This window comes from Corvus kubaryi, unplaced genomic scaffold, assembly GCF_017639235.1.
Source record: "Corvus kubaryi isolate FWS band 111438036 unplaced genomic scaffold, C.kubaryi_AGA036_p1.0 split1-37296, whole genome shotgun sequence".
Classification (NCBI taxonomy): Eukaryota; Metazoa; Chordata; class Aves; order Passeriformes; family Corvidae; genus Corvus; species Corvus kubaryi.
Window position 1 is genome coordinate 18,197,178 of NW_024582075.1, and position 27,910 is coordinate 18,225,087.

General features: G+C 41.7%; 1 long non-coding RNA gene across 2 annotated transcripts; it reads left to right on the forward strand.

Annotated features, from left to right (window-relative positions):
• LOC121657412 lies at positions 1 to 27,910 on the forward strand. Of its 2 annotated transcripts, XR_006013617.1 has the most exons (6): positions 1 to 9,746; positions 11,163 to 11,334; positions 19,876 to 19,993; positions 21,086 to 21,354; positions 25,168 to 25,294; positions 27,504 to 27,910. It is a non-coding gene; the product is annotated as an uncharacterized LOC121657412 (long non-coding RNA). The 2 variants fall into 2 exon arrangements; XR_006013616.1 differs by lacking the exon at positions 1 to 9,746 and having other exon boundaries at positions 10,513 to 11,334.

The window sequence follows — 27,910 nt, forward strand, 5'->3', positions numbered from 1 at the left end:
AAGGCAAATAAAATATCCTATCTATGGCAGAAACCTCTGCTTTCTTTCTGTTGCCCAGGGGGAAAATCTTCCCCACAAGGAAGTCTTGTGTCTAATTTAACGCTCTAGATGCAAGCACTCTCAGCCTCTGGGTTAGTATGAGGTCAAAGGCACAAATGGCACAATTTATGTTCCTCAGTAGACCAGGCCTGGTCCAAGCAGTTACTCTGTTTGTATGCGTTCAAAGGAAGTGATTTTGAACTCTAAGCTAAGGTTTAAGATGAAACTCTGTTCCACAGATATGCAATAAAATTTATGTACCATGAACATGCAGATCAGTCTGTAATAGGCACAAGTTCCGGGGTGTAATGTGTCCTGTAGTTAGAAAGAGTAAATCTTGCACAGTCATTATGGTTAAGTAGAAATGACCCAGTTTTCAGAAATGCTGAACACCCACTTTTTTTTTTGTCAGTTCCCGTAAGATTTCCAGATGCTCCTGACTTTTTAAAATCCCCATACTCTCACTAATGCAACTGGGGCATCGCATACCTACAAGTGAATTCTTTGGCAAACAATCTGGTCTAGAGTTTTTCTTCAAGTTTGTTGTTACTTTAACCCCCAGTGCTGGCTACTTGCATAGAAATGGCTACTCCTTCTAACAGGATTTTTTGAATCTGTTCTGGAAATCTCCTTGCATTTAGAGTCAGACTCTAAAATGTATTTTAAATGCTTTAGAAAACTGCACTTAAAAAAAAGTCAGATGGCAGATTCCTGGAACAATTTTTTTCCATTTATCTTGCCAGGTTAAAGAAAAATCTTCCATGGCAACATAGCAGCTTTCACCCATCCATTAACAAAAAAACCTTGATTTATTTTTTTCATTGTAGCAGGTGTGATTTCATTTCTCTTATCATAATGTCTATTTCACATACTTTGCTACTCAACAGTCTTTTATTTTTAGTCATTTGGGTTGCTTATAAATATACATTTTTCAATGTCAAGTGAATTATCAGCCTATTAATAACTTTATACAGCCTGAAATGCCAGTCTCTCTCTTTCTGGGATGTGTGTATATTCTCACTTTCTGGGATATGTGTAATCCCTATCTAGATTTTTTGTGTGTGTGTGGTTTTTTTTTTTTTTTAAACTCTTGCTAAATAGAAGTACTTTGTACATGAGAAGAGGCATTTCTGGAAGAACATTATGCAGGTGAGGATCTTGTATTTTAATGCTGCTCCATTTGAAATTTAATCTTGAAATTATTTGAATAGTGGTTTAAATAATGGCTCTCTGAGACTGCTACAGGTGATTTAGTGGCATTCAAGCTTAGTGGTAAAGACCTCATGAACTTCATATGATATGCCTTTGAAATTAAAGACAGCAGATATTTGACAGAGACTTTTTAAAAAACACACATTTTTATGTGTATTATGTGTGTCTGAAATTTTTCACAGATATGGTGACCAGCAATGTTCATTCCTGTCCGTAGAGGTAAGAACCTACAGGCTTGTGTATACATAGCTCTTAAGTCTTCATGGCAAAATCAAGACCCAGTGAGGCTTTCTTTCATTCTAGTCTTTTCCACACTCAGCCATTTCATAGTACTTCAATATACAAAACCAATGGCAGGTTTGAGCCCACATGTAAACCTTGCAGATGTTTCAGTTGCAGATCTGGCATTTATGGGGATGTGTTGCTGGGGAGTGAAGTAGAACAATTTTTGTCCTTTGGAGTACAAGGAAGAATTGTGAGGATTGTCTAAATCCATTGTTCATATTCTTATTTTTTAAAAGGTATCCGATGACTGTCATTACTACTGAACAGCATTACTTCATCATCATGAGGTATATCAGAGAAAACACCATGTGGCACAATATAGGCACAATCTAGGATTGCAATGTGGTTTTCCTTCTTAGGAATCATGCATGCAATCAACAACTACTTGATTTGTCTTGGAGAAAGGAAGAGTAAAATTGAGTGGCAGCATCCTCTTCAATACCTTTAAGCATGACCCCTGACATTTTGATTAATAGCATGTGTGTAAGAGGATGTGGAACGAAGTGGGATATTTCATCTCTGGGTCAAGGAGCCTCATCAAAGATAATTAACTTTAGATTGTGCCTGCATAGACATATCACAGAGCTGTGTGGCCCTGGGTGTGAATCTAAGACCTTGGTTAGCATTTTCATTCACTCTTTGTTTAGCAAGAAGATTTTTTTTCCTCTTCAATCTCTCACAGTTTCCCTTGGCTGTAGTTCTGAAGATTACTCTTCTCCCATTCAGAATCTGAGCCTGTATTTAAGAGCTGCTTTACATTAACGGTCTTGTATTAAATTATTCTCTGTTGCAACATTCTGATTTATCTATAGATCTGTATTTTTTGAAACCATTGCTTTTTACATCATTCTAATTTATGTATCCGTTGGTTTTGACTGTCAAAACATTTTTAATTTTAATTACTGTGTATCATGCTTCTAGGTATAAAACTGTCAGATAAATCTGAGTATCTGCATAAACGTGGGGAATTGCATGTGTTATCACCCAACAATTGCTGGTGGGCAGTTAGCAAACTCGTGTAGAATCTCTGTTCAGCTGCTGCAGAACGGCACTTGTATGATGAACTACTGATTAGTTGTCAAACCGTGTACAGTTATGTCTTTGATTCTGAACAACATAGCAGACTATTCAAATTGCCCAACCCCTCAGCAAAGTAGTGTGCACAGCCAACTTTACTTCAGTCGATCACATATAAAGTGCTCGTTTTGCAGGGCATTTCAGACAATAGATTTGTTCTGGCTTCTAAGAAAAAAAGTGACATCATTTACTATCTTGGGTGGCCAGCATACAGGTGACTCCTTGCCAGTCCTTAGGAGCTGTTTTGTGTTTAGCCTTTTCAATAAGGATAAGCCTATTTCTGAGTACAGGGACTGGAGTCCCTCTTCTCCTGCCCGGGAGAGGAGAAACACTGAAGTGCCTTTGACTCTGTGCTGCTGACTGCACACCAGAACAAGGCACTGTGAATGGTCAGTTATGTCTGCACAAAAGAGGTTTTTCTTCCTGGTGAGGGTCTGGACCAAGGCAAGCAGAGGACTCACAGCAGTGAGGCACAGCCTAGCCCAGGCTCTGAGCTCCAGGAGGAGTGAGGGTCCCCAAGCTGGCAGTGGCACTGCTGGCAGATGGGCTGGAGCTGCATGATGCCCATGAGTGTAGTCACGGTGGTTCATTGACACACAGCATCCCATAGCAGCCCTCCAGTGCTCCTGGAGCCCAGCTCAACAGCAGTCTCTTGAGTCTGCAAGAGCTGTGTTTTCCCCAAGAATGTCAGGACAACCTCGGCCCGTACCAATGTCCTGGTGTGCTTGTTCAGCTGGACTGTGCAGACATGTGAGAAATTACATCCACATTGACCCCAGAAGAAAAATGATTACATTTTCCCCTGCTGTTTTCTGCCTGGGAAGCTGCCCCTCTATCAGTTTGTCAAGCAGACTTGGGTAATGGAGCTCCACTACAAGAGACAGGACTTTCCAGACTTCCCTGGACCTATGGACCTAGGGTTGGTTAACTGAAAAATGTTTTCTCCTTTTCTTTTTCCAGTACCACACAATAACTTTCTGTTCATATAAGTTACCAGTAGCTGGTACTCCCTCAAGTAGTTCACTGCTTCAGAGACACAGGGAAAAAATCCTTGTGTATTTCCTACACTACCTACTGACTTTGTCTGTCTTTGCTGTCCCTGTTTCTCTTGTGTCCTCTGGTGTTTTTATTTGAAGTTCCACAGAGCTGGGGCTGCATATGTCTGTGTACACAGCACCTGGCACAGTGGAGGAAGCCTGCTTTGTGCTCCTGCGTTACAGATAAAATGTTTTCAACCTATCAAGCATAGATAGGGAAAAATGTAAGGAGCAAGAAGAAACAGGTGCACAGATGTTAGTGGCCACTATCACTCAGCACAGCCAAAGATTGCTGCAATGCTTCTGTGAGTGTTCCTTCAATTAATCTTGCTGCAAGTTAGACACAAAGCAGATCTTTTGGCATAATTCTCTTGCATTTATTCCTTACTTGGCTCATGTCAAGCTTGTGACTCTTTTGTTATTTCTACTCTTAAAGATGTATTGTTTCACTTTTTAATGAATAGCCTCTCTGAGGTAAAGAGGTAATTGCAGTCATCTTTTGATATATCCATCTTTGCTTTTTCATTTCGTGCCTCAGGTGCTCAAATTGGATGAACTTTACTGCCATCTGGAGATATAGTATTTTCATTTCTGTTTGTCATTTTACCTTTGAATTTCATTACAGAGCCTCATTCCTGGGGTTTAAAGAATAAAAGTGTTTTGGTGTTTTACTAACTGTAATGCTGTACTTCTCTTGATAGCGATTAGGTGCTGAAATAAAAGTCACCTCTGGCATCTGATGAGAGTGTTTAAGATTGAACCTAGTGAGTTAATCCACCTACAGCTGGATGTGTGCAGGATTTTGGTGTCAGAGGAGGATGATGCCAGTGCACTGCAATCCTGCTTGTGGTCAGTCCAGGACACAGGGGAATGAACAGATAAACCATGCCTTCCATCTGAAACCTATCAGTATCTGGAATTGTTGGAATTCTAGCCAGTGTCAAAGGTAGAATTTTTGGGTTGGTGTTATTTTCTGCTGCCCTGGTGTTAGCTTTCGTTCCTGGTGTAGCAGTTCCATGCTTGTGTAAGAACACACCATCTGGGACATACACTATTGGTGTGAAAGTCTGTATAAAAGGGATACAATATCTTGTACAAGAACCAGGAAATGTTGTGTCAGACCCTTGAAAAACACTTTATTAGACTGTGGTGGGTTGACTTTGGCTGAATGTCAGGTGCCCACCAAGCTGCTCTATCACTCCCCCTTCTCAGGTGGACAGGAGAGAGAAAACAAGATGTAAACAACTTGTAGGTTGAGATAAGACAGTTTACTAAAGCACACAAGCAAAGGGAAAAAAGTATTCTCTATTTCCCATCAGCAAGCCATGTCTGGCCACCGCCTGGGAAGCAGGGCTTCAGCAAACTCCAGAAGGCAGACATTCCTCCTTGCCTCCCTCTTCCTCTTCCTCATCCTCCTCCTCCTCCTTTACTTAGCTTTTATATCTGAGCTGATGCTATCTGGTATGGAATATCCCTTTGGTCAGTTTGGGTCAGCTGTCCTACTTGTGTGCCCTCCCAGGATCCTGCACACTCCCAGCCCAACGATGGGCAGCAGAATCTTGGAGAGACAGCATTGGTGCTGTGCAGAGCTGCTCAGCAGTGGCCAAAACACTGCTGTGTCACCAACACCTTTGTAGCTACCAGTGCAAAACACAGCCCTGTGAGGGCTCTTCTGTGGAAAATCTCAGCTAGGCCCATTATATAGACTCCCTTGGAACTAAGGACAAAATTATTTCAGTACAGAAACCACAGACTATCAAAGGAATCAAGTTTAAAACAAATGAAAGGAGATATTTTTTGCTCAGTAGGGATTTGGTGTGTGAAGCTCCTTCCCAAAGGAAACTGTGGATAAAAACCCTTTTTATTCCATCAGAGGAAGATGGTATTAATGTTGAGAAGACAGAAGGTTACTCGGCAAATCACATCTGAAAATAAGTGAAGGATGGGAGAGACTTGGAGACATGGCAGGGGGATATGCTTTTATTGTTCTTATTCTTACCTGGACAACTGCAAATGCCAAGTAGTGGAGATGGGCTGCTGGCTCAATGCACCCTCCTTTTGAGACAACACAGCCCTTTTATGTTGTCCTTTTATCGTGACAAACCTAATGGCGGGAGATAAAGGGTTTGATGCAAAAAGTATCGAAATTACAGGTTGTTTATCATTAGTATTGTTTTACCTTGACACTTACATGTTAATTAATTAATTTTTGAAAACTCCTGCTCAAGTGAAGTAGTAAAAGTAGGATAGTAGTTCTGAAACAATTGCACATAAACATTTTTCCTACTTGACATAACAAAGAGCACATTTCATCAATGCACAATAACCTTAAATGAGACATTTGCTCAATGCTGCTTTTCAACAGCAGCCATTCTTACTATCACTCTTAAAATGTTTGCCCCATTGGTTGGAACATCTGTGAAATTCTGTCTCTTTTTCTCAGAGATCCATGCTTCGGTAAGAGAATTATATATATACAGGGCAGAATGAGTGTTATAAAAATGTTTTGCTTTGCTGTAATAAAAGAAATTATAATAAACCTGGTTATGTTCTTTTTGCTTTTAAGAGCTTGAATCTGCAGGGGAAAAAAAAACCGACAAGAACCAAATTTCTGTTTTGGAATACCATCATGGCCAGGATTTTGATTAAAATGACAAGAGCTGTTTTATGGCTAAGTTGCATTTGCAGAGAGAAGAGCAGCACAGGGAGAAGGATGACAAGTTCCTTAAAGCCCATTCCTCCTTCCCCCACCAATCTCACCTGATATTTCATGGCCCAGCCGGTAGCTGGAATTGCAGCACCTGTGATATTTCAGATGTTGTGCACTGAGTTGCAACAAATTGTCTTTGTCAAGGCACTGTATACATGAGGGTGCTTTTCACTCAGTTCCTACTCGTTCATCCTCAGTAACATGTGACCTCAATACTCATTCTGCACACCTCACATGACCCACTTGTGGTCAGTTATCAGGCGACAAAACCCATGTCAACAGGAATTTGGTGAGACTGACTTAGCTTCCAGTTGCTAGTTGTTCAAGGTTTATTGAGTGTTGTGTCTTTAATTAGGGAACTAAGGTGTAAACTGCAGTGTCCTTTGCAATGTCACACCTGTGGGAATAATTTCAAGAGTCAATTGCTGTTGCTGGATGGTAATCAGGAACCCAAAGGGATTCACATATGAATAGTAAATTAAGGTGCACCATAGTAACAGGAATTTATACCTGGAGCATTAGAGTTCTTAATGACCCCATTAAAAGGAATTAGGTCATTTCTTATTTAAAGGATCAGGAGATACTGCATTTTCTAAAGATACAAAGAATGCACATGAGCAAGACATGAGGGCTTTTCTGTTGTCCATTGGTAAGTGCTGATGTTGAGAATTAGCCTCTGAGGACAAAATATTTCTTACTTTTTTTTAATGACACAATCTAAAAGTCCCAGGTGCTGACTGCCTGAAAGAAGGAGTGAAGTTAGGCAAGATTATTTCCTATGTTATTCTGTAACTGGTCTACACAACTGTGTTCCACAGAGAAGAGCTGGTAAGTGAGAAGGTAGGATTTACAGCAAACAGACTAAGGGAATTTCCATTTTCAGGTGTTCTGGCTGAAGAGCCAGATGGGACAGCACTTTCTAAAATTGGTAGAACAGACTTAGTTTTCTCTTGCAGAAACACTGAGGACTGAGAGCTCTTTTGTGGCTCATGCTATCAAAGTGAATAGAAAAAGCTGGAATAATCAATGAAGATAGGTGAATATACTGCATGGACACACTTTCCGATTACAACTCAACATTTTCAAAGGTCTGATTTGAGCACAAGACACAGTCCTGATATTCCACACATCTCAACTGAGCACTGACATCACCATTTTTGTTCTGAAAGCCATCTCCTTAAAAATTATGAAAACCATTGGCATTTAATCCTGACATAAATGAGAACATGTATTTGCGTAGCTTTGGTAAATATCACTGAATCTGAATGCCAGTTCCCGCTTGTCACTCTTAAGACACACTTCGGGGTTAGTTTCAAAACTCTAATCCAAGCCTTCATCAAATCCAAATCCATGTGCTGGACCACTTAACCCAGCCCAGGGAAAATGTATCTGGAAAGTAAATCTTCTAGGCGTGAGGAAAAGCAATTGGATAGTTCATGATAGTTCATGACAAGAGCATCATAAAACTGGTGAAAATAAAGAACATCTACGTCTGTGCAGCTCTTTGCTGCCAGGTTCCCCAGCCAGTAATACTAAGTGTTAGCCACTGCTCTGGTGCCTAGGCTAAGTAGCCCACTTACACATACAAAAGCTTGTCTGTGTGTTGAAAATGGTCAAACCATATTAAACCTCTGAAAAATTAACAGAAAAGAATGCCAGAATGTTCGAATCTTACACAGAATTCTTGGCAATGAAAGAGTTATTCACTTTACAAGAAAGAGGTGCAGAATGTGACATTTTTTGAGAGATGGAAGCTTAAGCCTCCAACCTTCCCTTCTCAATTATAAAGCTAACAGGCTGTACAGATTTTTTTTCAGAGTCTGTTTAGGCTGCCAGGTTCCCTTCAGAGCAAGGGCAGTCAGCAGTGACTAGAGGCTGTAGCTGGGTCCTTTCTCCAAAGATCTGGGAGATGGGATCTGTAGCACCCAGTCCCCTGAAGAAGGAGAACACCATTGCCATAAGAGAAATCTTGCCTTTGATTACCTGTATTCAAGGCTGACTGTGCCCTTCAGGGGGATAAGTGCAATGAAACATGTATGATTTTTTTCTCTCAAAGACATATGACCAGCTTTCAGTAGAATTTTGTCTTCCCTAAAACTGCTTTTTCTACTCTGAGAAAGGTTAGCACTTGGCAGTATATCGCGAAATAGTAACTTCTGCTCACACATAACAATGTGAGAAAAACCTGTGCTGATAAAGTCTAAAAGCTACAGACATTCCACATTATATATAGTGCCTTACAACTGGAGCACCATCTGATGAGCTGTTATTTTGCTTCTGGTACCTATTATTTTGCATTTAAAAGAAATTCAACAGAACAAGGAAATAAGCCTTATTTTTTTATGAGCTTGTGCCCTATACTTCTGCAATGTATTAACAATAATTAGTTTTCTTTCCCTCTACTCTCTACCCAGCACATCCTTCAGGTTCTCTCTGCATTCCTGGAACACCTACTTCACTCCCTCTATTATCAAAATGAGACTACATGGTTTTAGGTCACCTACATGATGAGACCTGATGGCCAGACAGCCAAAAAAGTAGTGGTTGAAGTTCACTTCTTCTCTGCTATTAGTGTTGAAAATTTTCCTATAGCCACCTTTCAGTTTCCCACAAGGCTTTTATACACTCAGTTATTTTTGAGAAAGCTGTCTCTATCAAATTTTCTTGAGTCTATTCTTAAAAAATCAGAGTGAAGGTGATTGAGAAAGTGATCATTTAGGCTTTTCCTTCAGAAGCCAGGGCTAATAATTTTCATTCCCCTGGTGTTTTTTGAGTAAGGTGTGCCATTAACGATTCCGCAACTGGAGTGAAATGATCCCGGTAATTTATGGTATTTTGGTAAGTCCTGACATCATGGTGTTACCATTTAAGTTATTAATTTCCAGCCTTTTAAACAGATAATCCACTGAAGCCGGTTGTTTATGCTATAAGCTTGTTGACTTCTATGGCAGAGGAGAGGAAGCCTGAATGTTTGAGCCTGGTTATGAGTGTAAATTGCATATTTGGGTGCCTGCACCTGAGAGTTCACAGTTTCTTCTTTCTGACAAGAATCTCTCCTGATCCGCTTTTTCCCAAGAAGAGACGTTTCTAAATTGTTTTAGTTATCATCCTGCACATAAAATACAGCTATGCTGAACTTACCTTCCAGTATTTGTCTCACCTTCTACTTGCTGATTTTTTCATTTGTATTTCATGTGAGCAGGGCAGAAAATAACCAGATGAGGTTTTGTTCCCATTGTTCTCAGCATGTTTTTCTCTCACCTTTATCTCAAGGAGCATGGACCTGATCTTAATTCTTCATATATTTCTAGAGACTACATCAGCTTCCCTGACAGTGACAGAGGTCAGTGTGTACACAGGTGACAACCCAGCAAACTGACATTACAGTAAGTATATAATGCATCTGCCTACATGAAAAGGTCTAAGAAAATATGACTGAAAGATCATATACCAGATTCCATTAATGAAATTCTGTTCAGTCTAATATCCCCAAAGTGCTTTGACTGCAATTTTTCCCGCAAGCTCATCATCTTATTAATCATGGAATCAGAGAATCATAGTATGGTTTGAGGGACTTTACATACAGCGCAGAATCCCCTGACATGGGCAGGGACACCTTTCACTAGACCTGGTTGCTCAAAGCTCCATCCAACCTGGCCTTGAACACTTCCAGGTGTGGGACAGACACTTCCTTGGGCAACCTGTTCCAGTTCCTAACCACCCTCTCAGTGGATTTCATTCTAATATCTAATCTGAACCTACTCTGAGTTTAAAGCCATTTCCCCTCATCCTGTCACTACATGCCCTTGTTAAAAAGTCCCTCTTCAGCTCTCTTGTAACTCCCTGTAGGTACTGGAAGGTGCTGTAAAGTCTTCCCACAGTATTCTCTTCTCTAGACTGAACAAACCCAACACTTTCAGCCTTTCTTCCCTGGGGAGGTGTTCCAGCCCTCTGATCATCTTTGTGATCTTCCTCTGGACCAAATCCAGCTAGTCCACATCCTTCTTATTTTGGGGACCTCAGAGCTGGATGCAGCACTGCAGGTGGGGTCTCACCACAGCAGAGCAGAGGGGCAGAATCCCCTCCCTGGCCCTGCTGCCCACGCTGCTTTGGATGCAGCCCAGGACACGTTTGGCTTTCTGGGCTGCCAGTGCACATTGCTGGGTCACAGTGACCTTCTCATGCAGCAATATCCCCAGGTCCTTCTTACCAGGAGGATGCTCAATCCATTCTTTGACCAACCTGTATCCATGTCTGGGATTGCCCTGACCCAGGTACAAGACCTTTCATGTGGCCTTATTGAACTTCCAGAGGTTTGCACAGGTCCACCTCTCCAGGGTGGCCAGGTCCCTCAGGGTGGTATCCCTGCCCTCCAGTGCATCAGCCACACCACACAGACTGGTGTCGTCAGCAAACTTGCAGTGATCAGTTTTGATCCAAATCAACTATTCTGTCAGACTTAACTACGTGTAAGGGTTTATTAATGGCACATTTCTCCTGCATTCATCCGAACAGATTAAAAAATGTGTTACAATATATCTTCTCGTGAAAAGCACAAGGTTACCTGGCATTGCCAGAAGTGAAGAAGAACAAGCCTGATGAGAGTGAGGAAAGCTGGTGGTGTTTGAGGAGGTCAGCTGCGGAGAGATTGCAGACATGATCCGGTTGCTATGGGCTGTGGATGGGGATGCTCCGGTTGTAACAGACGAGAAAGGGAAACTGCAGAAACTTCACATTTTCAGCTCAGCCATGTGGCCTTGTTTCTCTCCTCCATTTGTCTGTGTCCATTCCCTGACCTTTAGATAGGTTTCAAAAGGATTTTCTGATCCATACCAGCTGCAACAGTCCTGGGAGTGACCACATTCACTATGAGGATAACCACAGCTTGTCCTGGAAAGGGAGAGTTCTAAGTGCAAATCCAGTCACCCCTGTAAGAGAAATGATGGACCATTCTGACTGTCCTCAGGAGACCAGGTAATGTATCCTTGGGTTCACAGTCAACTTTAATTTGCATTACCCAGAGCTATCAAGTCTGAGGTTGCAGCAGGACCCCAGCTTTTCTGGGGTTTTGCTCATGAAGCCACATCACATTTTCCATCCGTGTCTAGTATTATGAAACTCATGAATCTGAAAAATCTTTACTAAGATAAAGATAGATAGTATGAGGAACAAAACTATGTCCTTTTAGTCCTACCATTTAACTCCCAAGTTCTCCTTAACTTTGAAAAGTTAATTAAAACTTAGATTTTGTAAATAAACAGAAAGAAATCCACTGTGTTGACAGGATTCATCCCTGTAAATGCTGCTACCTTAGGGCTACAGCTGAAATTCTTCACCTAAAACTTTACATTGATTTCATTTCTTAGATTTCCCCTCAAGATGAGCACATTTTCATTATGTTCGAACAAGTGATGGTAGAAAAAAATAAAAAGAGTGCTTGCCCAAAACACATGAGCACTTTATTTAGGGACTAGAAAGCTTGTATAGGATTCATTAGGAAAAAACACAGCTTACTTCTATTATTTCATTCTATTAAAGTCCTGCTGAACTCACAACAATTGGCATCAGCACAAAAGCAGCAAACAACTTTTCATATTCTTGTCAATGTAATTTGTATTGGATTTGCACTGCTGGGAATCCAGCAGTGTTTCCACTGCTTCTGATCCAGATTGGCAAAAACCAACCAACCAACCAACCAACCAACCCAACGACCCAATAACATTAGAGCAGATTATTCCACAGTCTCTAGTCTGTCTGAGAAAGAATGATCAGTTCTAAAGCCTGCTTCACAGCAGTCATTACCTACACATTAATTCCTTCACATTGGCTTCTCCACATGTTCCTTCTCAGACAAATAATTACTAATAGCAATAATTAAAAGGAAAAAACCTGATTTAAAAAAAAAAAAGAAGCAGCAAAGAAGGGACCAAATGCAGGCACTGGGTTTTTTTCTGTGCTAACAATGCAACTCAGTTCTTCAAGTATTCATGAGACACTTGTAGTCACAGACATAAGCTGGTATTACACAGTCTCTGTCTACAACAGTCTCAATGTTCAAATGAGCCTTGATCATTCTCATTATGCATGTATTTTCTGTTTGCTGTGATCTACAAGCAAACATCAAAAGGGCCGGTAGCATACTGCTTAAGGATTTCAGTGAAGCATTAAAAAGCAGAGCAGCCGAACATATCAATCATTTATCTTGAAGTGCAAACTACCAGAATCTTCTTTCTTTTTTTTTTCCCTGTTCCATCCTTTTAAGGTAGCTTAGTCTGCTTGGTAATTACCTCCTCTGTGAAGTTCACACAACTTTCATGTTAGCAGCAAAGCAGCACAGATGGTCTGGTTGGAGGGGACTCTTTGCCAATTGACTACTAATTGTAAGCAAAAAGATACAGACAGCAGTTAATAAGGATTACCTGAAGAGACATTTAAGAATGTTAAGTATATCAGCACTATATGCAGGGAAAATCTTATTTATAACATAATTTCAGTAATAATATAATTTTGGATCTGATGTACATTATTACATTTGTTTTTATTAATGAAATAGTAACTTTTTAGCTTAGAAGATCTGCTGCCACTTTTGTGGTTGTCTTTTCAGTGAAGAAAAGGTGTTAACAAATGGTACCACAGAGCATCAGCTGAGATTTGACTTTAGAACTTTTCAAATTTTAGGAAAATTAGGAATTTTCAAGACCCAATCATCAAGGTGTTTTATTATAACCTCATTAATCAGGAAGAACACATTTGCCATGAGTAGAGAATTTCGTTGTACTTCTCCAGGATTTTCACTAGAACTCAGCCCTCATTACCTGGAGCATGATGGTAAAGTGCATTTTCAGACACTGTAATGCCATTACCAGAAATACCATAGCCCTTTCCAAAGAATATACCTCCAGAAGATATACTAAGAATGGAGGGACTTGGTAGATGGTGAACTGTGTGTTTATGCCTATGTCATCCAAGACACACTGTAGTAGGTAGACCATCAAAATTGGCTGTGAAAACAAGTGCCTTCATCTCTGAGATTCTGGCCCAAAGTAAAGTTAATCTTGTGATCAAATATTTTCTTTCATTAAACTTGCTTTTTCTATACTTTCTTCTCCTTAAAACACTGTCTGAGGGTACAAAAATGAAGGATCTGTGCTGAGAATACTAAAAAGAAAGGACATGTAACTATTATGCTCATTTGAGAGGTTATCTGTACCGTCTTTTCCTGTTAGCTGTGCCCTCCAGGTAAGGTGTCTAGCACAGTAAGTGCCAACGCAATTGGTTCTTATCTTTTTATTCAGTTTGTTACTGAAGGATGACAGTCCATCAAAACAGTTCTTTGATTCTGTGATAATCATAAAATATCCTGAACTGGAAGAAACCCACAAGAATCAGTAAGTCCAGCTCCTGACCCTGCACAGGACACTCCAAGAATCACACCAGGTGCCTGAGAGCATTGCCCAAATGTTTCTTGAACTCTGCCAGGCTGGTGCAGTGACCACTTCCCTGGGGAGCCTCTTCCAATGCTCAGCCACCCCCTGGGTGAAAAACCTTTCCCTAATATCCTACCTAAACCTTCCCTGACACAGCTTTGGGCTATTCCCATGGGTCTTACCACTGGTCACCACAGAGAAGAGATCAGTGCCTGCCCCTGCTCTTCCCTCACAAGGAAGTTTTAGACTGCAATGAGGTCTGTCCTCAGGCTGCTCCAGGCTGAACAGACCAAGTGACCTCAGCTGCTCCTCCTACGGCTTCCCCTCCAGACCCTTCACCATCCTCGTGGCCCTCCTTTGGACACTCTCCAATAGCTTTGTATCTCTCTTATCCTGTGGCACCCAAAACTGCCCCAGCACTGGAGGTGAGGCTGCCCCAGAGCAGAGCAGAGCGGGACAATCCCCTCCCTTGCCTGGCTGGTGATGCTGTGTCTGATGCCCCCAGGACACAGGTGACCCTCCTGGCTGCCAGGCACTGCTGACTCAAGTTCAACTTGCCATCGACCAGGACTCTGAGATCCCTTTCTGTGGCACTGCTTTCCAGCATCTCATTTCCCAGTCTGTCTGCACATCCAGGGTTGCCCCATCCCCAGGGCAGAATCCGGCACTTGTCCTTGTTACAGTTCATTCAGTTGGTGATTGCTCAGCCCTCTAATTTGTCAAGGTCTCTCTGAAGGGCTTCTCTGCCTTCAAGGGAGTCCACAGCTCCTCCAAATTTGGTATAATTCTGTATCTCTCCATTGCACTACCCATGCACATCAAGAATAACCAGATTCACTGGGCAGCGAGCATCTGCTCAGGACAGGGCCAAACAGTCGGACCCATTTAAGGTATTTCTAGTTGTTCCATGAATACATTAAAAACAAAATTTCTTTAAAGTACTTCAGAAAAAGTTCCAGAATATCCTGGAAAAGTAACAATTTCTTACAGAATTTACTTTTAAATAAAACCTTCTGTATACACTCATACAATCTTTCAGTAACAGCAAAACTGTTTCCTAACAAGGTGGCCTGTACTCTTCATGAGTAACATGGCCACTGGAAAGATAAATAAGTAAAATCTTTTTCCCAAAAGAGTGATATCATGTGCTCCCCAGGGAAAGGATTTATTTCTGTACACTTAAACATCTAACTCCAAAGTGGCAACAGTTTTGCAAGAAGAGATTTTTATTTATCTTGCTGTTTAATTATATCTGTGTGAGAATTATCGTGGACTCTAATTAGGCACCTGTTCTCTCTCCAGTCACAAGGAAAGAAGTTTCAATTAGAGTAAAACATATCAAATTATTAAAGCACTTTTTCCTTTTCACTTTTGGTTTTTCTATAGATAATGGGAGGAAAATTGGCTTGAGTGTTCAGACATTCATACCAGACTCCGGTCAGTTTTTATGTAATAAAATAACAAGGCTGAATTCTGTTCTCAGTTAAATTATGTAAATGAAGACTGGTATTAAGTCCATTAGCAGATTTGATGTTCACCAGTTTCAGTAATGGGGACCTCCTTTTGGTCCTTTTACACTCATAGGTCTGGGATAGTAATGCTATTTCTTCCTTCTCCAAAATACCTCAATAAGCATTTTCAAGTGGAAATATTTTTTCAGAAACAGGTATCTTAAATCACCATGAATGTTGCAAGTGGTCTAGGTGTGAAGTAGCTAGGGGATCAGCTGCCACTCTTGTGTATAAGGCAACATGTCTTCCACCCTTTACCAGCATTTAATCCTCACCAACTGAATTTGTGGTTGCAGATTGTTATTGGGTTGAATAATTCCATGTGATGCATACAAAGGTTTATGGGGCTGGGTCCACACAGATTTTGTGTGGATAAAGACCAGAAGCCTGGAGACTGAATTCCCCTTGTTGTAGCTGAGAGCTAACTAACTTTCAAGGGAAGGTGAAAACCTTAAAAACTAGACTTACAGCCTAATTTGGGGAATTTATTGTACATTTGTGGCTGTGTATTGTTGTTCTACCTAAATAAGACTTAGGAAAGCAAGAAGGTGGGTTATATTCTACTTTTGACAGCATGTGCTCCTGAGAAATACATACACCTGAAGAGTCCAGAGCCACACATGCCTGTTCCCCATGGAGCACAGAGGTGCCACCCTGCTGCAAGGCAAGACCAGCCTGACAACCCAAACATCTGCTGAGCTATTCCCTCTCCTTCTTGGCCCCTCCCTTGCCAGTGCACATCTGGACAAGCTCAAAGAGCTGACCCTCTGCTCTTCCCCTCTCCTTCAATGGCTGATGCAAGAGCATTACAAAAGGTGGTCCCAAGCTTTCCTGCTCAGGAGAGCCAAGGTTCTGCCCTGGGGGAGGTAAATGAACCCAAGAGAGAACTCCCTGGCATCTTTTCTTGGCAGCAGGGTCAGGCTGACAGCCCCAGCAGCAGCCTGTTGCCTCTGCTTCACCAGCAGGCACGCTTCCAGCTCTTGGCACAGCCCAAAGTCTCATTCCACTCCCTGTGATCGGATGCTGCTGACATGTAGTGTTACCCAAGGGATGGAGGGGAGAGAAGCAAAGCAAGGGAAGAAAGCAATCCCTAAAACCTGGGTGAGCTGCGCACCTCTAGGAGGAACTTACTTACTACTTTCCACCTCTCCTGGCTCCTTCCCCTGAGCTGGGGCAAGCCCAGGCCTGTTGTTGAAAGGGATTTTGTCATAATGTAACACTAGCTTACTAACACCTGTTTGCATTTTCATAGAGACTAGCATAGGAAGGAAATGTTATTCTAAATCAGCACACACATGCTCCTATCTCAGGTTGCATCCTTCCTGGGGGTAGGGAAGCACTCAGATGTTTTTCATCTGAGTTATTTTGCACAGTGTGGTCTACCCTACCTTTCCCATCCATTACTGCCACCATTCCTTTTGGGACAATAATGGAAAGGCTGTCCTAAGGACTTCATAACTAATATTACCATGTCTGAAGATGGAAGATATTATTATTGGTATTAAAGCTTACACAGCAGCCATTTAAATAAGACTGGAATTTTATTTTCTGTGACCATGTTCAATACTACTGTAAGAGACTTACTCTGTTATGAGGACCTTATATTCTACACACGCCTGAACAGAATATGCTTTGGGAAATGGAGGCACAAAGCAGAACTTCCATGTGTCCCTAGTCCTAAGGATAAAATACAGATACACAATTCAGCCAGCAGTAAAATAGATCCTTCTGGGACAAATTTTGTGCTAAAGAAGCTCCTACAATATGGTAGATAGAGGCAAAAATGTATGCAAACATGTTCTTGAACCAGCATGAAGTTTTGGTCAGTATGAATTTTTAGTAGAGACAAAACTAGCCCTGGACTGTAAATGGACAATAGAATGCGGCCAGCAGGCAAAGGGGCTGTTTGGTTTCTCTTACAGTAAGAGAACAATCAATACTGCTGTACAACAGAATCCTGCTACTCTTGCACAGAGCAAGCAGTGGCATCACTCAAAAAAAGCCATGAGTGTCATCAGTCACGTGCACCTGGCTTTCTTTCTGCCCCAGCACACACAGTCAGCGAGCAGGGCAATAATCTTTCTCCGAAGCAAAACCACTCCTATTTGTGCTCAGGCCACAGGTGAAGACAGGGTGAAGTATTTGGGTGGAATGGGCTCTGACCTGAGCCTCTGCCCCAGAATGAAATAGTCTTGGTCGCTGAATGTTCTTTTTTCCAGCACTGTATGTCAGTGAGCCTTCTGGATTATGTCTCAGAAAATGAACCAAAGACCTCACTCATATCAGATCTCACAGCTTGTTTCCAGATTTAAGGAGGTTTGAATAAGTTTGCATAAGCAAGTCAAACTGGCTTGTCTCTGAGGGATGATTTGGCACTTAACTGAGAGGATAATAAAATCATTAACTGGTAGGGCAAAAGTAAAAAAGAGAATTGATCTGTGACACTAAATACGGATCTTACTGAAAAATTCTGAATTGTTTTATCCACTGATAATGTACTAAAGATCATTCATATAACACGTATGTGGAGGGATGTAATTGCAGAGGACTCTTCTGAATTACACCTCACTCCATGTAGTGATCTAGCAAATCACTTAAAGTATGTCACTGTCCCACATAATCTACATCATGTTTTGAATCAGTAAAGGCTGCACAAATTCAATGTAGATGCAGAGATCCACTGTGCTTCATCAATTAAACCAGTACAACAAGTAAAAAAAATGTAGAGGAAATGCATTATTTCACTATACTGTGACATATTATTTAGAGCACTAAAAAAAGCCAGGGAGGTCATCTGATTATCCATATGAAGTTGAAAACACTTCTAGAAAAGTAAACAAGGACTTTTTTTGCCTCAGAGAGCAGATGGTGCAATGCAGTGTCAGATAATGTGCTAAGATCAAAACAGGATCTCTTCCAACAGAGACAAAAAGTAGATAATGGTCTAAAGTACAAAAAGCCAGCACAAAACCAGAAGTAGTTTGAAGTAACAATAGTTTGATATCAAGTCAGAGGAAGTTGAACAGACATGAGTACAAAGCATTTTTATTTGATTTGAAAATTAAACTAATTCAAAATTAGTGCTATGTTTGCTAATAAATTAAAGATGAAACTTGCATTTTACTCAGTTACATTGATAAAAATACAAAGTGGTCAGATTTTTGGACTCTTACAGTAAAGTATCCGGACAGATGCTGGAAAAGACCAAGAATTGAAGTCCAGATAAAGTAGTTTACCTTTGCCAATGAGACCATAAGGTAGTACATGATCTTATGAAAACATCAGCAACATAATCCTGCTCCTTTCTGGCATTTAGGCTTCTTAATTATACATATAAACACAGAATTAGAATTTTTTTCCAGCCCAGTTAAAAAAATTTCAGGTGGCAGATGCTAACTTAGACAGTTTCAGTCAGCCCCACATATAAAGATTACGATCCAAAACTTCTCCACTCATCATTTTGCTAGCATTGACCAAGGAGTTTTTAATTACAGTTTTTTCCAAACTCACTGATATTCTATACTGAATCTTAGGAATTGCCTTCCACACATGGTTTCAGCTGAAGAGAACTGCAGCACCAGATCTTGATTTGCTGTGAGATCACCTGCTTCTAAAATAAGATTTTCCATAAAAAATATGTCAATTTGGTGGCTTTAGAGTCAAAGCATGGGCTGTACAGCTCTGTAAAACCAGCCGCAATCAACGCAGCCCCTTTCAAAGGCGTGCCATGGCCCATCGTTTGAGGCAACGCTGAGTATCATGCCACAGAAGACCTGGACTTTCCACCCAACTTCAGACACTTATGGACCCGATGTTTAGACGGTAACATGTATAAGACAAGTAAGCTCCTCCACAGTCATGTAGCTGAGCTGAGATCTTGATCCCCTCAGAGAAGAGCTGCCCTTCCCGGGCCTTTATACATTCCTGCTTTTGTTAACACAGGGCATGAAGCAGCTGGGATACAGTCAAGTGCCTCCTTGTAAGGAGACAGTCCATTCAGTGCCATTACTCATTTCCTTTTTCAGAGAACCGAAAGGTCTTAGTGCGCAGAGGTGTGGGCCAGTGAGGACTGGAGAAGAGAATCAGCTCAGGGAAGAAAGCAAGAAAACTAAAACATGAGATGTCATTGCAGTTTACTGCTTCCTCAGGTGGGGAAGCAGAGGGGCAGAACACTGATCTCTGTGGGGGCCGGTGACAGGACCCAAGGGAATGGCCTGAAGTTGTGTCAGGGGAGGTTTAGGTTGGATATTAGAAAAAGGTTCTTCACCCAGAGGGTGGCTGGGCACTGGAAGAGGCTCTCCAGGGCAGTGGTCACAGTACCGGCCTGAGAGAGTTTGAGAAGCATTTGGACAATACTCTCAGGCACATGGTGTGATTCTTGGGAATGTTGCTGTGCAGGACCAGAGATTGGACTTAATGATTCTTGTGGGTCTCTTCCAACTCAGAATATTCTGTGATACAATGGAATGATGAATTTTCATGCTGTCATAATGGTTAGCAGAGGTAGAGGAAACAAAAGGAAAGGTGGTATACACTTATCTTGGCTACTCATCTAGTCCTTACTGTAATCACTTCAGAAATGCACTCCTGGACTCCTGGACACCAGAAATGGACTCCAGACATGCAGGAGAGGCACCCTCCTCTGCAGACCAGAGAGAGCAGAATGGGAGACAGAGGCATAGCTGGCTGGAGACAGTGAGCCTGAGGATATGGACTGCTCTTGAAGCAGGGGAATGTGCTCCAAGTTGTTGGAAACCTTTTTGATGTGTGCCTGAGAGAGTTCTCTTGGCAGCACCATTTGTGGATATGCAAGGAGCTAAGCCTGTCACATCAGCTCCTAGTGAACCACAGGCTCCTCCAGAGACATTAGATTCATCTTTTTGCAAGGAGTATATAGTCCATCCCCTGCAGAAGCACTGTCTCAGGGGACATGACACTTCTATCTCAAGCTACCCAGTCTCTGGACCTTGCAAGCTTTCACTGGGGTGATTTCAGTGAAGCAAGTCTTAGGTGAGATTATCACAGGTGGTCCAGACCCACAAAATGCAGAACAACCCTCTCCAGAACATCCAGGGCCTGAGGCTTGAGGATGAGAAATTTGTTTCATGTGCTAATATTGTACAACCCAGGCAAAAGAAGAAATTACTGTAATGAGCTACCAGAAATGGTCTTAATGTCTTGTGGGTAGATGAAGATATTTGCCAGCCTTTGTCACTGCCAGGGGATGACACAGAATCACTGCTGGAATTTGCTCAGGATGCATTCATGATCTCTTTTTCTTTCACTGTCATTACCCAGATGGGCCTAACAGTGCTGTTAGGGACTTCCGCAAACACGTGTCTTCAGGGAATCCACACCTGTAATGTATTCCTCTCAGTGGCTTCAAAAATAGCATTCTGATATTTGAGGAAAAATGAGGAAAAATCCATAGAAATCAGCAACAAATTGGTAATAGTGACCAGCCTCTTTAACTCCTGATAATACTACTAATACATAATAGTGTATTCCTGGGTAAAGCAAAAAGAATTGTGAATAAGGCAAATACAGCTCAGGGCACACAGCAAACACTGGCCTGCTGTGCTTACAGAGACTGTTAAGTAGTAGCTCCTGAATTTTTAAGATACAGTTCTCGGTTTCACTCCAAAGATCTGGCTGAGCTCAAATGCAAAACACAGTTTGGTGGTCCTTTGGAAGACTGAATAGCAATAATCCACCATGGCATTTACACAGTGCTTATCTCTTTGCTGTTTTACAGACATTATTCAATCAGTTCTTGTGTCTCTCCAGGGAATTAAAATATGCCTTTCAGGAATGAGGAAACTGAGGAAGAGGAGCTAAACGCCTTCATATGGTTCACAGAGATTTGGTCACAGCAGAAGTTGTTGGATTCAGGAGGCTTCACCACCCCCATCTCCACTCACACCACAAGCCCACAGCTTCCCCTCTTGGTGTGACTGCAATACAAATGATTCCTTCTCTTATGTGCTTGCCAAGACCTGGGCCAGCAGCATCATATTCTCAAGTATGCCAGTGGATGTGGTCATTCCACTGTCAAGGTAATTTATAGTATGTACGAAAGCTTCTTCTGAGAGTGTTGGTAAGATATATAGACATAATAAAGGCCTAATAAAGACTAAGCCACACTAATAAAATGCAAAGGTTGTCATTTAGAATGGAAAATCCTATGATTTAAAAGCAGTGGCCAAATATTGGATCATTTTATGTATTGTTAATAAATCAGAACAAGCAAGGCACAGAACATCTGGTGTAAAAGTTAAAGCTCTTATCAAAGTCCCCCAGGTAGGGACTCCAGGTTTTCTGTGATGGATAAACCCCTATGCCTATGTGAGAGCCTCCTCCATGTGTACTGGTGGCATCACGTGCAGTCTGCCTGTGCTGACTTGCCTCAGGGGTGATTTTTGTGGAGAAGGTCCCATTACCTGTTGCTGCCACCCTTCTTTTGGGTCCATTTGCTCAGGCGTCTGTAGTCTAGTCAGGTGCAAAGAGGCTCTGCAAACAGGATAGGCTCTACTTTACAAGTACACAGCAAGTGTTTCCTGTCTGGCACACACAAAACATGGCTATGATGTGATGAGCTACAGACGACCTCTTGTAAGGAATCCAAGGAGCCTTTGTTGCCCTCTGGGTAACATGTAGGAGAGTGTACCACTCCTAGAGCAAACCCTTGACATTAAAACCCAGTGTCTTTTCCACCAGCCCCATGAGTACCAAGTACACCCAATAACCTGGCAACCAGCTTCAACTTTCTTTCCACTAGAAGCTTATTTCTCTTCATGTCAGTACCTTTCCTCTTATGTACTTGGGATTGCTTGACCACCTACCTATAATTTTACCTTTGTTAAGCTTATTTCTTATTTTCTACAGACATTTACACAGCTTTTTGTCAGGCCAGCAGCTTTACCAGCACCCTTGGCTGAGGTTATGCAGCCAGTAGGAAGTAAAGTTGAGCCTTGAATCCATTGAGCATGAGCAGCCAAGCCCTGGAGGTGGGGGAGGGTAACACAGACGAAGGTGCAGTGCCCTCTGTGGCACTATCACACTTACCCATCTATTTTATACCTTGTTGGATGATGTTTATCCTCACGCTTTAGACACTCTTAAACACTTAATGTAAAACTGTGCACACATTGACTCCAAGGCATCACAACTGAGGCCTGAGGTTATTAGAAGGGTAAATAGAAACTTAAAACATCTGAGCAACTGTGTAATATATTCCTTTACAGCCCGTAGTCCTCTGCAGACTCAATGTAAGAAGGAATAGAAATGGGGTTTGTGTCTTACGATCACAGGTCATTCCTCAGTACCTGTATCCGTGCTTACCAATGCCCCTCCCCTGTGCAATAGTGCTGAATGCAATGTTACCGTTCATGCGAGCAAGTCCTGGCTTATGTGACTGCAACCTTTGGTGTTCCACCCATCACAGTCTGTTCCCTGAGGCACTAACATTTAATCCATGATCTTGAATCACATCGTCTTCTGATCAGCATAAAAAGCTCTTTATGCAGAAACACTAGCATTCCCATTTCCATCTAGGTGCTTCCTCTAGCCCTTGGAGAGCTAGGATATGCTGGTGACTATGACAATGGATTCCAGCGGGGGTTTGTAATGCAGCTATTCCCCAGGGAATGGAGTGCCTTGTGTGTGATCTTTCAGCCCTAAAACTGTTTAAGCTTTGCAAATAAGGGAACACTTAAAAGCCATAGTTTCACAATAATGGAAGAAATTTACCAAAAGATCAAATAGCAAACACATTGTTAAGATGACATTTAATGATGAAAATTTTCCTTGGCTTCTGCAGTGCCGCCACTTGCCTGTGATTCTGACTAATCAGTACCTGTAATGTCCTGGAGAGTTTTAGATCTGTATCTTTTCTGCTTTTGTGCCTATTGATGACTACAGGAGCCACCTCTGACAATTATTTTAGGCAATCTTTTTTTCCCAGTGAAACACCTTCTCCTCGTCCCTCCCTATCTTGCAGTTTAACAGACCCTTACCTCTAATGACCAGCTCTAGGGGTTCTGTATGCTAAGAAGGAGCTTGGGTAATTTTTTTTATCTTCTTTCCATTAATGCCTTTTAATTAATGTTTCTATTGAATATCTGAACTAGAGCACTGACAGCTCCAAGCTTAAACAGTATTTTCAATTTACCAAGTCTTTTAAGGGACAGTGCTAAAGCTTTACAAGTCATATGTTCAAGAAGTTATTAACCAGATAATAACCATATGTTTTGCTAGCCTGAAAATCAGTTCACTAACAGCACCACAGAAAGAGTAATCACAGTCTCTCAGCATCATAGAAAGTCTTACCATGATCTTGTGGTCTAAATGAATGATAGAACTGGAAAGTGTATTAGCTTGTTTGGCTACTGCTTCTTTATCCCCGCTGCAGCTTCATATCCCCAAAGGAGCATAGTAACACTAATACGGCCAATATTCATTAATGTAAATGCCGTACTATTAATTTTCATAATTTTCAACTAAATTGCAGCTGCCTTCATGACCTGACATGTTTCCCCAAAGCAGCATTTCAACAGCCACTACAGAGGCTGGTGTATCCCCTGAAGTTCCAATTTAATGCCTTCAAACCACAGGCTTAGCTGTTCAAGTTTCATAGTTCAAAGTTTCTTTTACTTGGTTATGAAACTCTCCAGAATTCCCTCCAGCCAGTTAATAAATGATAGAATATACTTGTTTTCTTCCTGGCCAAATTGAAACAGAGAGGTTATAGAGCAGCACAACCACAACACACAGAATGAGGAACCAAACAACACTAACAGTACAGGAATCTTTAGTCACTTTACATCCATGAAAAGTTCTCACTAGACTCATTTTGTCTACATTAAGCTGGTTGTGTAGAGAGTTTATGTGTTTGTGTGAGAGAGAAAGCAAACGGATCTGAGCTAAAGAATCAGGAAGGGGTTTAGCTCTTGCAGCACAGCCAGCAACTGCAACCCTTCAGCAGGCAGGGAGTACAGAGGGTGAGTGCTGAGTATTAACACCGACACTCCAACGCTTGTGTGACACTCCTTTGTCTCCCAGCGCCATAAAGTGCTTCGCCAAAGTAAGCACAATAGTGGAGTACCTGCAGAGAAAGATGACACTTTGCCTTTGGGGAAGGGCAGTAACACCCTGGCACATATGCCTGCCTCTCTCGACAAGCTGTTGTGCCATCAACCTAAAAGTCTCAAAACAAAAGGGGCTTTTTCTTGTCTAACCTGCTTTCCTCCCGAAGAGCAAGCCTCATTTCAGAAACAGGCACTTCACAAAAGCTCATCTGAGGTGCTTTCATACCAATGTTAGGCTCTGTCCCCTCTAGTGGCTGGATCCTGTATCAGAGTGTGTACCTGGGTCTGAGCTTGAGGAGCTGTTCAAGCAAAAATACTTGCAGGTCTGCAGGTACAAGATCCAGATCCAGCTAGCAGAAGATGCGGGGGGAGCAGTAACATGAAGAACATAGCATATTTTTGCAACTCCTGCCAGGTGAAGGTGAAGATGAAATCTCGATGCTGAATGCAAAGACAGAAAAGTGAGTGAGAAAAATAAGGCAGGGCAGTACTGTGGCAAGGGAATGGCTTTCATGAAGCTGCTTTGAACAAACTGTAGGCAATTAAACATTTGTAATACATTTGGTTATAACCTTTTAGAACTGCAGCTTAGACAAATTATGAAGGAGACAATGTATAAGAGTTTCAGTGTCTGTCTCTTCTGCTAAGCTTTTTGACTTTAAAATAGCTAAGTCTGCAAGTTTGAAAAAATCCAAGTTACAGTACAATAGAATTCCATTTTTACTAAAAATGAGGACTTTGTCACCTCCTGCCACTTCATCTATCTGTTCTCTGTTATGACAGCCCAGCTCTTCCATAAGTCCTTAACTCGTATGGAGAGCTGCCTCTGACAGATGATCAGGCTGAAGGTCTGGCAGACATCCGGAAGCACAGGAGCTCATAACAGTTGTGGATGGCACAAACTGACAAGGTGGCAAATAACCTTTGGTATAGTGGCACACATATATAAAATACATAAATTCATAATCCATACAAATAATATAAATGAGGTTTATGTATACACATAAAAACACATGTGAATGTTTGTTCAGGCAACATGGAGATTTGATTGTTTGGAGAATTTGAACTATTTATGTGAAATGGGATTCAATGTGATAATTTAGTACAAGGCCATGGCCATGAAAAGAAGTCCTGAAAGCCATGCCTACCAATGCCCGGGCTGCAGTGTGGGTGGCAGTGTGATAAGTAGGAGTCTCAGCTCAACAGGAATTAATCTGTCCATGTAGAGACAAAGCAGATTATTATAGTTCTTGAATGGATAAAAAAGAGAAGTGGGAAACAGCTGAAAGTGTGAATTTCACTCTGAGCATAACTCGATGAGCTGGATACTGGGCATCTGGACAGTTCTGAAGGTCACACACTCAACACTCAGGCATGCACACACACACACAAACTTCAGAAATGGAAAGGGTACAGAAAAGAGCCATATAGTGATCTGATGGGGTGGAAGAAGTATCTTATAGCAAGGATTTAGCAATCTCTTCTTAAAGTTTTTAATGGTTTTAAGTTACAGAGACACAGAAAATTTGAGAAAAAGCTTAATTGTAGTCTTCTGATACCTCTATGGAAATAAAACTCTGAGTTTTCAAAAGCCTTTTTACTTCAGCAGAGAAAGACACAGAAGGAACCAGTGTCTAGTTAAAGGATGAAGCCAGAAATGTTAGAATTATATGGATAACTCATTTTTTGCTGATTTTAGCTGCTGGAGAAAACGATCAAAACAATTAAAGCTCTTTGTATTTGCTAACATTACTTTGGGTTTTTCAGTCCATCAACATTTTTTTTCGCTTTTTTCTTTCCAGTTCTCTTCCCTCATGCACTGGAGAGAACTGAGCAAGCAACTGGGTGGGGGCTTGGCTGCTGGGATCAACCCACCTGACACTGCCACAGGAGCTGATAGAATATAATTGTAGGGACTGCTTTGGCACTGGTATGCTGGCCACCTGAGCCCTTGGAAAGACACTCACAGAATCATAGAATCATTTAGATTGGACGAGCCCTCTCAGACCAAGTTCAACTGTTAACCTAGCACTGCCAAGTCTGCCTCTCAGCCATGTCCCTAAGTGCCATGTCTCCACATCTTTTAAATACCTCCATGGATGGTGACTTTAGCTGGGGCAGCCTGTCCCACTGCTTGAGAAAAACCAAGTCATAAGGAGGTGCTAAAACTGTCATTGCAACTTGACCCAAGCCCAGACTCTAGCTCCAGGTCAGATCCATGCCGGAGCAGAGAAGCAGACTGGGCAATCCCTGTCATCTTCTATCTCTAAACAAGGTATCCATCTCCTTTAATGGTAAAAACACAGCCCTAGGAAACGTCAACTATATTCTTACAGCCCCCTTGAAACAATCAATTAATAGGAGTGGCTAATCCTGATTCTATCAGGATTGTGGATAGAACTCTTAGGAAGTTTGGACAACTTTTCTTCAAGCTATGTAGTGAATAGATGCACTTTTAAAAAAAAAAACTATTTTCTGCCAATAAAGCCTAAGCAAGTTAACCTCCTATAGGACAGTTCTCACCCACTTGAGGGCTGATGGGGTCATACTCATTTCTGTCCAGCCAAGTCCAACCTTGGACACTCAGTGGTAGCAAACAAGAGGAGAGCAGACTTTCCATCAGTGCCCAGTGACAAGAGAAGGGACAATGAATACAAACTGAAACACAGGAGGTTCCCTCTGAACATCAGGAAACATATTTTTAATGTGAGGTTTACCAAGCACTGGCACAGGGTTGTCCAGGCATCTTGTGGAGTCTTCCTCCTTGGAGATATTAGAAAGCCACTTGTACGGGGTCCTGGGTAACTGGTGGTAGAGAGCTCTGCTTGAGCTCAGAGGGGTTAGACCAGGTAACCCCCAAAAGGTTTACCAACCTCAGCCACTGTCATTCTGTGATCTTCAAGAGCAGCTGGTGCCCAGAGGGACTTATGAATGTCACAGTTAGGTCTAAAGCTGCTAATTCTCCACCTCCTATCTGGGATGCACTTAATGATGGCAGCCAAAACTACAGCCTGGGAATATAGTAAAGCTATGCATGGTCTATTTTCCTGGACTTGGCTTTATCGGCAAATAAACAGCCAAAACAGGATTGATCATATCCTGCTTTTTCTTATTTTCAGGGGACTTCACCTCTCTTTAACCCTACTGCAGGTCTCCCATGTGCAGGACAAACTCCATGAAAGCTGCAGAGTGACAGCCTACCAGCACTTGCTAGCAACTCCACCTGACAGCATGTAAGCACAAGATATTGAAAACAGAGTGACACAAGGGAGTAATGCTGCATCTCAGCATAGGCTCCCAGGCACTGCCCTCTCAAACAAAGGTAGTTGTGAAAACCATGGGTTTTTGGGATAAACTCTTTGGAGATGCTTATTAAACAGAACAGAATAAAACAGATGTTGCTCTTAGTCCAACTTTTATTATGTTTACATAATGCTAAGTCAGATGTGCTTGTTAATCACTTTCAATAGCATTAACTTTTTTAACATTGTATATAAAAAATAAAATAATTTATTGAAATAAAAGG